At 38.9% G+C, this 10,104-nt stretch overlaps 1 pseudogene; it reads left to right on the top strand.

Moving 5' to 3' along the window:
• Positions 1-4,435: 4,435 nt before the first annotated feature.
• LOC122892707 lies at positions 4,436-4,531 on the top strand (annotated as a pseudogene).
• The last annotated feature ends 5,573 nt before the right edge of the window (positions 4,532-10,104 follow it).

The following is a 10,104-nucleotide window of genomic DNA, read 5'->3' as shown; positions in this document are numbered from 1 at the left end:
TGCAAGATGAATACATTCTGCTGTACAACACTGTGCATATAGATAACATTACTGTGTTGTACACTTAAAAATCTATTAAGAGGGCAGATCTCATCTTAAATGTTATCATAATAAAACATAATTTTAAAAAGAAAAATAAACAGTAACAAGTGGGATATATTTTAAAGCTTGGGTTAGAATCTTATGAACATGTATCTTAAAACAGTATTTTTCAAATTATAATTTGTAATATCTTGGTCACATAATCAATTTAATAGGCTAAGATCAACATTTTGCAATTAAATAAAGTTAAAACTATCAGATTGCACCACATGTAGTAAGGGTATTATTTCATAAAACTTTTGTTACAGCTATCTATATACTTAGGCATACAATTGGGTACCGATATAAAATATGTCTCTAATTATGAGTTATAGCCCAAAAAAGCTTGAGAAACTTTGACTAGAAGCTGAGAATACTTATCTTCCTTAAAATCTCTGTGAAAGTCCTTCATTAGGCTCAAGTAAAACAAGCTACAAGTTTAATTACATTCCTACTATAATCTTATTGATCTGCCAAAAAAATACATCATTTGGTCTTTGGAGGGAAAAAAAAAAAGAAAGAAAGAGAACAGTACAAGCAATATTTAAGCATCACTGGAATGCCAGGCATAAATTATGTTATTTCTACCAATCATGGAGATACACAGATTACTAAAGAAATAGAACACCAATTTTCTTTAACCACCACACAATTTTTTTTTAAAGATTTTATTTATTTATTTGACAGAGAGAGATCACAAATAGACGGAGAGGCAGGCAGAGAGAGAGAGAGAGGGAAGCAGGTTCCCTGCTGAGCAGAGAGCCTGATGCGGGACTCAATCCCAGGACCCTGAGATCATGACCTGAGCCGAAGGCAGCGGCTTAACCCACTGAGCCACCCAGGCACCCCCACCACACAATTTTAACCATTCAACTACTCCTAATGTTAGGGAATAAACACCACCAATGTATACTTACTTTCTGATTTTTCAGGAAAATACCTTACTCTCCCAAATGAGAAAATATGACCTAATTCTCCTTGAAGAATACAGAGTATATACTATAGCTCTGAAATATTCCTTCAGAAAACTTCCTGCCTTAAGCAATAATCTTTTTTTAACAACAGATAAAATAAAACTGTACCTACCAATTCACCAAGTCTTTGGGTTTGAGTAGTTCACTCTCTGAGCAAGTTATTGGCATGTGAGGTAGATAATTCTTTGCTTTGGACTATTACCCTTGGCCCCTGACACTAAATGCCAGTGGTGTATCCTCATTCCTCTATCGTCAATGCAACAACCAAAAATGCCCCCATACTTTTCCAAATACTCTCTGGAGATAACAGCACCTCTGCCATTAAGAACCTCTGAAAAATTTAGCTGATACCCTCCTTGGAGTGTCTCCTTAGATTGTCACATAATGAACTGTGGCCTCCAATTCAGGGTAGAGATGTCTGTCAGTCAGCTATCAATGCCTTGAATTTAACCATTTCCAAGGCAGCATTAAGATCATATGGTCTAGGGGCGCCTGGGTGGCTCAGTGGGTTAAGCCTCTGCTTTCGGCTCAGGTCATGATCCCAGGGTCCTGGGATCGAGCCCCACATCGGGCTCTCTGCTCAGCAGGGAGCCTGCTTCCTCCTCTCTCTCTGCCTCTCTGCCTACGTGTGATCTCTGTCTGTCAAGTAAATAAATAAAAATCTTTAAAAAAAAAAAGATCATATGGTCTAAAGTAGAGAGAATATTTACCTTTTTTTTTTCCTAGCACAGGCAGTCCTTTGGGTGTTATTTTTAAAATGGTATACAGCAAATGTAAACATTTAAGAAAGAAAAGGTTAACATATGGATTCTACAAGTATTCTAAGTTAAATGTTTATCTCCTTTCCCTCAAGTTTCACAAAGAAAGGACAGGACAGAGAGAATTATAGAAGAAATGTCTAAGATCATTTCCTTGAACAAAGTCTATAAGTACATGTATATGTTCATGTCTACATGTCTAGTGCACAGATTTAAAGGAAAAGTCACTGAGTAATACCTAACAAGTTTTATCAGGTTGAAAAGAATATCTAATACTTACTAAATACTTGTGACCAGAAACAGTAGCCACTGCTTATTCAATCCTTACAGCAAGCTTACGAGGGCATTATTATTTTCCACAGTACACAGAGGAGAATACTGAGGTACAGAGAAGTTAACCTGTTCAAGATCACCTAGTGATTAAGCGGCTGAGCCAGGGTTCAAACCCAGATTAACTCCAGAGCTCTCCTTAAGAGCTGTATTGTTGGGGCGCCTGGGTGGCTCAGTTGGTTGGACGACTGCCTTCGGGCTCGGGTCATGATCCTGGAGTCCCAGGATCGAGTTCTGCATAGGGCTCCCACCTCCATGGGGAGTCTGCTTCTCCCTCTGTCCTTCTCCTCGCTCATGCTCTCTCTCACTGTCTCTCTCTCAAATAAATAAATAAAATATTTTAAAAAAAAAGAGCTGTATTGTTTCAAAGGACACATAAGAAGGTGGGAGGAAGAGATTTTAAAAGCAAAAAGAGGGGTGCTTGGGTGGCTCAGTCAGCTGAGTGCCCAACTCTTGATTTCCTCTCAGGTCATGATCTTAGGGTCAGGGGACTGAGCCCTGCTCTGTGCTAAGCAAAGAATCTGTCTCAGATTTTTTCTTCCTTTGCCCCTCCCCCACCTAAAAAATAAATAAATAAAAATAATAAATGGGAAAAATAAAATAAATAAAAGCAGGAAATAATCTGTCTGAAAACTATGAAAAGGTTATCAGCAAAAATTCCTATGACCCAAAAAAACTAGATTTTCATCCCAAGGCTCTTCAGCAACAGTATTTAAACTCTTCACTTAGTTGTTCATATTACAAAGAAGCTCAAATTAAATGAACTGTGAACTCCATTTCATACATATCACCTTGCACATAATACTAAACTTTTAAACACCGTTAGCCTATTTAGTTTACTGCTTAGGTGTCATTTCTATTGTGATAACCACATGGTACTTCTGTACAAAAGGTATTTTAAAAATCAGTATTACTCTGGGGCACCTGGGTGGCTCAGTGGGCTAAAGCCTCTGCCTTCGGCTCAGGTCATGGTCTCAGGGTCCTGAGATAGAGCCCCACATCCGGTTCTCTGCTCAGCAGGGAGCCTGCTTCCCCCTCTCTCTCTCTGCCTGCCTCTCTGCCTACTTGTCATCTCTGTCTGTCAAATAAATAAAATCTTTAAAAGAAAAATCAGTATTATTCTAATCAATTATATATTACAAAGGGAAAAAGGCACCTACACAATGGGCAACTCTGGCAGACAGGAATTTAACCAAATGTGAATTTAACATCACCATTAATGAAACTACCATTGTGGGCCTCCTGATGTTTAGCATTAAGAAGAGACAAAACATCCTGCCCACAATACTTATCCTGAAGCAACACAAGAGGAAAAAGATATATTCAAATTGAAGGACAGTCTACAAAACAACTCATCTCTTAAACTGTCAATGTCATGAAAGACATCTTCCTTCCTAAAATCAGGCTTTAGGAACTGTCTTGGGGTAAGAGCCAGGACAACTAAAAGACATTATTCAAACCAAGAAAATACACAGTAGAGATGGTATATGAGATGATATGTCAATACTAAAGCTCCGGAGTATAAAACTCTATGTGGTTGTGTAGGAGAAATCTCTTTATTCTTTGGAAATGGATGCCAAAATATTTAGGAATAAAGTGTCATGATATCTGCAAGTGACCCTTACATGTTTCAGCAAAATATAAACACGCCTGCATGTGTGTGTGTGGAAAGAGAACACAAAAATGTGGCAACATGTCCAAAACTGATCAATTTAGTCAAAAGGGCATACGGGTAAACACTGTACCATTCTTAACACTTTTCTGAAGATTTAAATGTCATCAAAATAAAAGGTTGGGGCAGAAAATACTCCAAGACACAAAACTCAGGAATCTTAATGTAAATATTACCTAAGGATTAAGGCAGAATAAGAGAATCATTCTTTTTCATGAGGCACCTGGGTGGTGCAGTCAGTTTAGCACCAGACTCGGTTTCTCTTGGTTTCAGCTTGGCGTGATCTCAGTCAGGGAGATTAAGCCCTGCGTTGGGTTCCATGCTCAGCAGGGAGTCTGCCTCAGATTCTCTCTTCCCCCCTCTCCTTCTGCCCCACACTCTGTGCTCTCTCTTCCTCTCTCTCTCTAAAATAAGTAAATAAATCTTTTTCAAAAATCATCTCTTTGGTAAAAGTAAGAAAAGCAGAGAAAGGAGTTAAGAAGCAGAAGTCATGAAGCAGGATAGGAATCAGACCTCTGTGACTCCAATCTCTATCTTCCTGTCCTTGTAACCCCCAGGACAAACACCCTGTTGACAAGAACCAAGTCAGCAAAGCTCTGTGTGCAGAAACAGTGGGTAATATCGCTTCTCGGCCTTTTGGCTAAGATCAAGTGCAGAAACAGTGGGTATTCACTCACCCACCAATATTTATTAAATATCTATGTGTCAGACTCCATGGCAGCAGCACAGCAGCAGAAATAGGAACACAGACTCTGGAATCAGAGTGTGCAGGTTCAAGTCCCAGCATTACTAAATCCCAGCTCTACCATTTGCTATTTGCATATATTTTAGCAAATTACTCAATCTCTCTGTGCTTTGACATCTTCGTTTTTAAAGGGAAGATAATAACAACACCTAATTTAAAGGGTTGTTATGAAGATTAGATGACATAACAAATGGGGCACCTGGGTGGCTCAGTCAGCTCAAAGGGGAGTCTGCTTCTCCCTCTCCTGCCTCTCCCCTGCCCGCAACCTTTCCCCCCAAGCTTGTGCTCTCTCTCTCTCTAAAATAAGTAAAATCTTAAAAAAAATAAAAATTTTAAAAAGTTCTTATATTTCTTGCTTATTTATTGTTTTTATTTATTTATTTTAAAGATTTTTATTTATTTATTTGACAGAGAGAGAGAGAGAGAGACAGAATCACAACTAGGCAGAAAAGCAGGCGCGTGGTGGGGGGCAGGAAGCAGGCTCCCCGCTGAGCAGAGAGCCCAATGTGGGACTTGATCCCAGAAGTCCGAGAACATGACCTGAGACGAAGGCAGAAGCTTAACCCACTGAGCCACCCAGGTGTCCCTATTATTTGTTTTTAAAGGGAATCGTTTATCTGGTTATTTCTCTTTGTATATATAGATTAGATATTTGTTCACTGGAGAATTCTGCGCTGCACATGAGTGTTCAGATGCTGGGTAAATAAGGTAAATGATATTCTAGTACACCTGAACTTTGAAAAGTTTTTTTTTTTTTTTTAAGATTTTATTTTTAAATAATCTCTACACTCAGCATGGGGCTTAAACTTTAACCCTGAGATCGAGAGTGAAATGATCTGACTGACCCAGCTATGTACCCCAAACTTTTAAAAGTTTTATTGAAGAATCAGTTCTCTATTTCAGCATAGTAAACTATTCTAAAACTCAGCAGCTTAAAACAACAATAAACATTATCTCATATGGTTTCTGTGGTTCAGGAATATGGGAGCAGGTTAACGGAGTGATTCTGGCTATAAGGCTGTCATGTTTCTGGGGGCTCAGGCTATCTGAAGGCCTGCCTAAGGCTAGAGGATCCGCTTCTAAGCTTACCCACAGGGCTGTTGGCAGCAGGCCATGATTTCTCACTGGCCATTGTTGGAGGCTCAGTTCCTTACCACACAGACCTCTACATAGGACTGCTTGAGTTTGTCAAGACATAGCAGCTGGCTTCCCTCTAGAGCTTTCTGTCTCTATGGATTTGCCTGTTCTAGACATTTCATATAAAAGGAATCATACAATAAGTGCCCTTTTATGAGTGGCTTCTTTAACTCAGTCTAATGTTTTCAAGGCTCATCTGTGTTGTAGCAGGTGTCAGAACTTCATTCCTTTTTAAGGACGAATAATATTTGACTGTATGGATAAACCACATTTTAAAAATTCATGTATCAGTTAATGGACATTTGGCTTGTTTTTACTCTTTAGCTCTTATGAATAATGCTGCTATGACCATTTGTGTGCAAGTTTTTGTGTGGATGCATGTTTTTGTAGTTCTTAGGTATATATCTAAGTGTTGAAGCCTGTATTTTATCCCTCTGTATGACTGCAGTAGAATTCTAGTTGGACTTGTCACCTCTTTAATTGGTCTCTCACTTTGCTATCCAAATGATATTTTTGACATGGAGATTTAATCACATCTTATCTCTATTTCTGTGTTTTCAGTGGCTCCTTGTAGCTTTCAGGAAAAAATCCAAACTCAGCTTATCACATAGGCCATTTATGATCTGGCTCCTGCCTTCCTTAAATCCTTTAAGATTTTCATTCCATGCTTTTTATTCTTGTTCACTTAACCTCAAATGATGTCATGCTTTTACCCATTAAGGTTTTCATGCTTCTACCATTGTCTCGAATGGTTTATCACTCTCTTTGAATGGAATATAACTACTTATTCTTTAGAAATCAGCTCTGGTTCCATTTGTGATAAACTTTATTATCTTTAATTAACTAATTTTAACATTTTATTTATTTATTTGAGAGAGAAAGAGAGAGCGTGTGCACAAGCAAGGGCGAGGGGCAGAGGGAGAAGCAGAAGCAGACTCCCCGCTGAGCAGGGAGCCAGATGCAGGCCTAGATCCCAGGACCCTGCGATCATGACCTGAGCCAAAGGCAGACGCTTAACTGACTGAGCCACCCAGGTGCCCCCCTTTATTTAATTTAAATACTCCTTCTCTGTGCTGTTACAATACTTTTACCATAATGCTTATCATGCTGTTCTCTGGACATTGATTCTTGTTTGTTTCTTCAGGTAGATTATAATACCCTGAGGGAAGGAGCCATATCTTCACAGACTTAATATCTCTAGGCCTAATAGTAACACAAAAAAGTAACTAGTATCTATTGGGTTGTTTAATATATAAATGCCTGGCAATCATTTGCAATGACATGGATGTAACCAGAGGATATTATGCTGAGCGGAATAAGTCAATCAGAAAAAGACAATTATCATATGATCTCCCTGATATAAGGAATTTGTGAGTTGTGGGGGGTAGGGAAAGAAAAAATGAAACAATATGGGATCAGGAGGGAGACAAACCATAAGAGACTCTTAATCTCACAAAACAAACTGAGGGTTGCTGGGGGCAGTGTGGGGGGGTTAGGGGTCGGGTGGTGGGGTTATGGACATTGGGGAGGGTATGTGCCATGGTGAGTGGTATGAAATGTGTAAGTCTGATGATTCACATACCTGTACCCCTGGGGCAAATAATACATTATATGTTAATATGAATGAATGCATGAATGAATGGCAATATTCTAGCATTTTACTTTTTTTAAAGATTTTTTTTAATTTATGGGACACCTGGGTGGCTCAGTAGTTAAGCATCTGCCTTTGGCTCAGGTCATGATCCCAGGGTCCAGCAGAAAGTCTGCTTCTCCCTCTCTCACTCCTCCTGCTTGGGTTCTCTCTCTCGCTGTATCTCTCTGTGTCAAATAAATAAACAAAACCTTAAAAAAAAAAAAAGATTTTGTTTATTTATTTGAGAGACTGAAAGAGCGAGCACATGCAAGAGAGAGCACAAGCAGTAGAGAAGGAAAGCAGCCTCCCCGCTGAGCAAGGAGGCCAATGCAGGGCACAATCCCAGGACCCTTAGATCATGACCTGAGCCAAAGGCAGACACTTAACTGAAGAGCCACCCAGGTGCCCCAATATAAAACCTTTTACTAAAAGGCCTGAAGTGTTATAGAATAATGTCTTTCGGGGGGGGGGGGGAACAACACTTCAAATAAAAGCTAAAGCCACTCTTTAAGAAAGGTTACACTTTTTAAAAAGTGGTTAAAAAGAAAAAAAAGAATAAAAATAACAAAACGGTAAATGTGTGACCGATAATAAGAAACTTTTTTAAAATTCAATCAATTAACATATAGTGTATTATCAGTTTCAGAGCTAGAGATCAGTGATTCACCAATTTTCCGTAATACCCACTGCCCATTACATCCCGTCCCCTCCTTAATGTCTATCACCCAGTTACTCAATTCCCCATCCCCCTTCCCTCCAGCAACCCTCAGTTTGTTTCCTACAATTAAGAATCTGACAGAGATCTTTTGGGGGACCTGGGACTGTAACACTGGAGTGTAGCAATGGTTGCGCAACTCTACAAATTTACTAAAAACCATTGACTTGTACACTTCCAACAGGCAAATTTTGCAGTATATAGATTACATATCAATAAAGCTGTTTCTTAAAAACTGGTATTTGTTTGCTGAAGCAAGAAGGGGGAATTAGAGTTTCTGACTGAAGAAAGAAAGCAGTGAGGAGAAAAAGTACAATAATTCATTCTACAGACAGGAAAATAAAAATGAAAACTGCACAGATTCAGAAATACTAATGTTTCCATTTCAGCCCAATAAAGGACAGTATTGTGTCACTGGGTTACTCACTATAAACCTTGCTAAGACCACAAAAGCTTACCGTCTTAAGAGTAAAAAGACAATAAATTGGGAGACGTTCAATGTGGAATCAGGGGAAGGAAAATTCCGACTTAATGTCCTATCACCTAGGAGAGAGGTAACAATTTATTCTAATCCCACACCCTTGCATAGGTGTGAGATGTAGAGATGGTACCTCCTATCAGAACAGAATTTCAAGAGGAAATTTAAAAGCAGAAAATCAAATCTAGAATCATCTTAAAAAAATGTAAGACAATTTCTTTACCAGTAAGATGACAACAGTCAATTCCCTCAGCCAGCAAAACATCCAAATGGGGGATTTTTTGGTATTTCTGGAGAATAATAATTTGCATTGGTTCAGGGGCTTTTGCAGAAGCTGCCGGAGATAGCAGCGCTGTATTTTACTTACCCACGTGCAACTACAGAGATCAAGTGAAACTGCACCTATAAACAACCACAATTCACATTTGCTTTGAGCTATGAAAATATTAACCTACTCTGACCTCCCCTGCATCAACATCAGCAAAGCCTGGGTCAAGAGTCTCAACTTCCCAAAACAGCACAGGTGTCTCTAATTTCAGACCTGCTAGTCTTCTTTCTGCCTTTGGCTAAATCAGTAGCAAGTCTGTTTTTATTTTCTAGATAAAAACAAAAACAAAAAATTCCCCTAATCCGTGTAGGCATTTTCTTTTTTTTTCTTCTTCTTCACAAAAGAAGGTTCTAGCAGACATAAATGACATAATGAAGACATAAATAACATAAATGAAGCAACATGTACCAATATCTAACTCGCTTTCCTCTAAATGGCTACAATAAAGGTCAAAATAGCTCAAGGTGGTGATATCAATGAGGTTATAAACACTTAGACTTGAAGAAGTATAACATCAATGAGCTTTATATATTTCAGTAAAAGAACATAGTGTGAAAATAGCATGCCTAATAGCATTTACAGTAGTATGCCTAATCCTTAGTAGGAGGTCAGTAAATTTTAGTTTCTTTCCTTTCCATTAATTCTTACAGTATTTCCATGAAATAGTTCCTGTTTATTACTACCCAAAAAAAAGCAGGAAAACTGCTGAGTGACCACCCAGACCAGACCCAACATTCAGGTCTCTAGATGATAATGAAGGGAAATCATCTGCAGAAGTTAAACTTTCATCAACCCTCCCTACCTTGCTGCCTAGGCAGTAGTGTCAATTCCAAAGACCATGGTTCCCTTTGCTACAGAAAAGTAGCTCAGTGAGGCACCTGGCTGGCTTAGTCGTAGAGCATGCAACTCTTGATCTCGGGGCTGTGAGTTCAAGCCATACACTGGACATAAAGATTACTTAAAAAAAGAAAATGGTAACTCGACTGTCTTTCCTTATGGCAATGTATTTATGATTGCTATTCTTGCAAGTTGTCTCAAGAACTTTTGCTGTTTTAGGTGCAAGAGTCCAAGGCTGTCATCAACCCACAGAACCTTATATTCAAGTTCACAGGATTCCTGGTTGGGAGGGTTGTAGGGAGTAGTGTTATTATTTTTTGTTGTTGTTGTTGTTCACTCTCAAGCTCACTCTCTGAGTGATCCAAGTTTCCTGCACCAATGAGCAATGGGATCTCCACATACCTAAGACCACAGGA

This window comes from Neovison vison, chromosome 12 (assembly GCF_020171115.1).
Source record: "Neovison vison isolate M4711 chromosome 12, ASM_NN_V1, whole genome shotgun sequence".
Classification (NCBI taxonomy): Eukaryota; Metazoa; Chordata; class Mammalia; order Carnivora; family Mustelidae; genus Neogale; species Neogale vison.
This window is presented reverse-complemented; position numbering and strand designations above follow the sequence as displayed.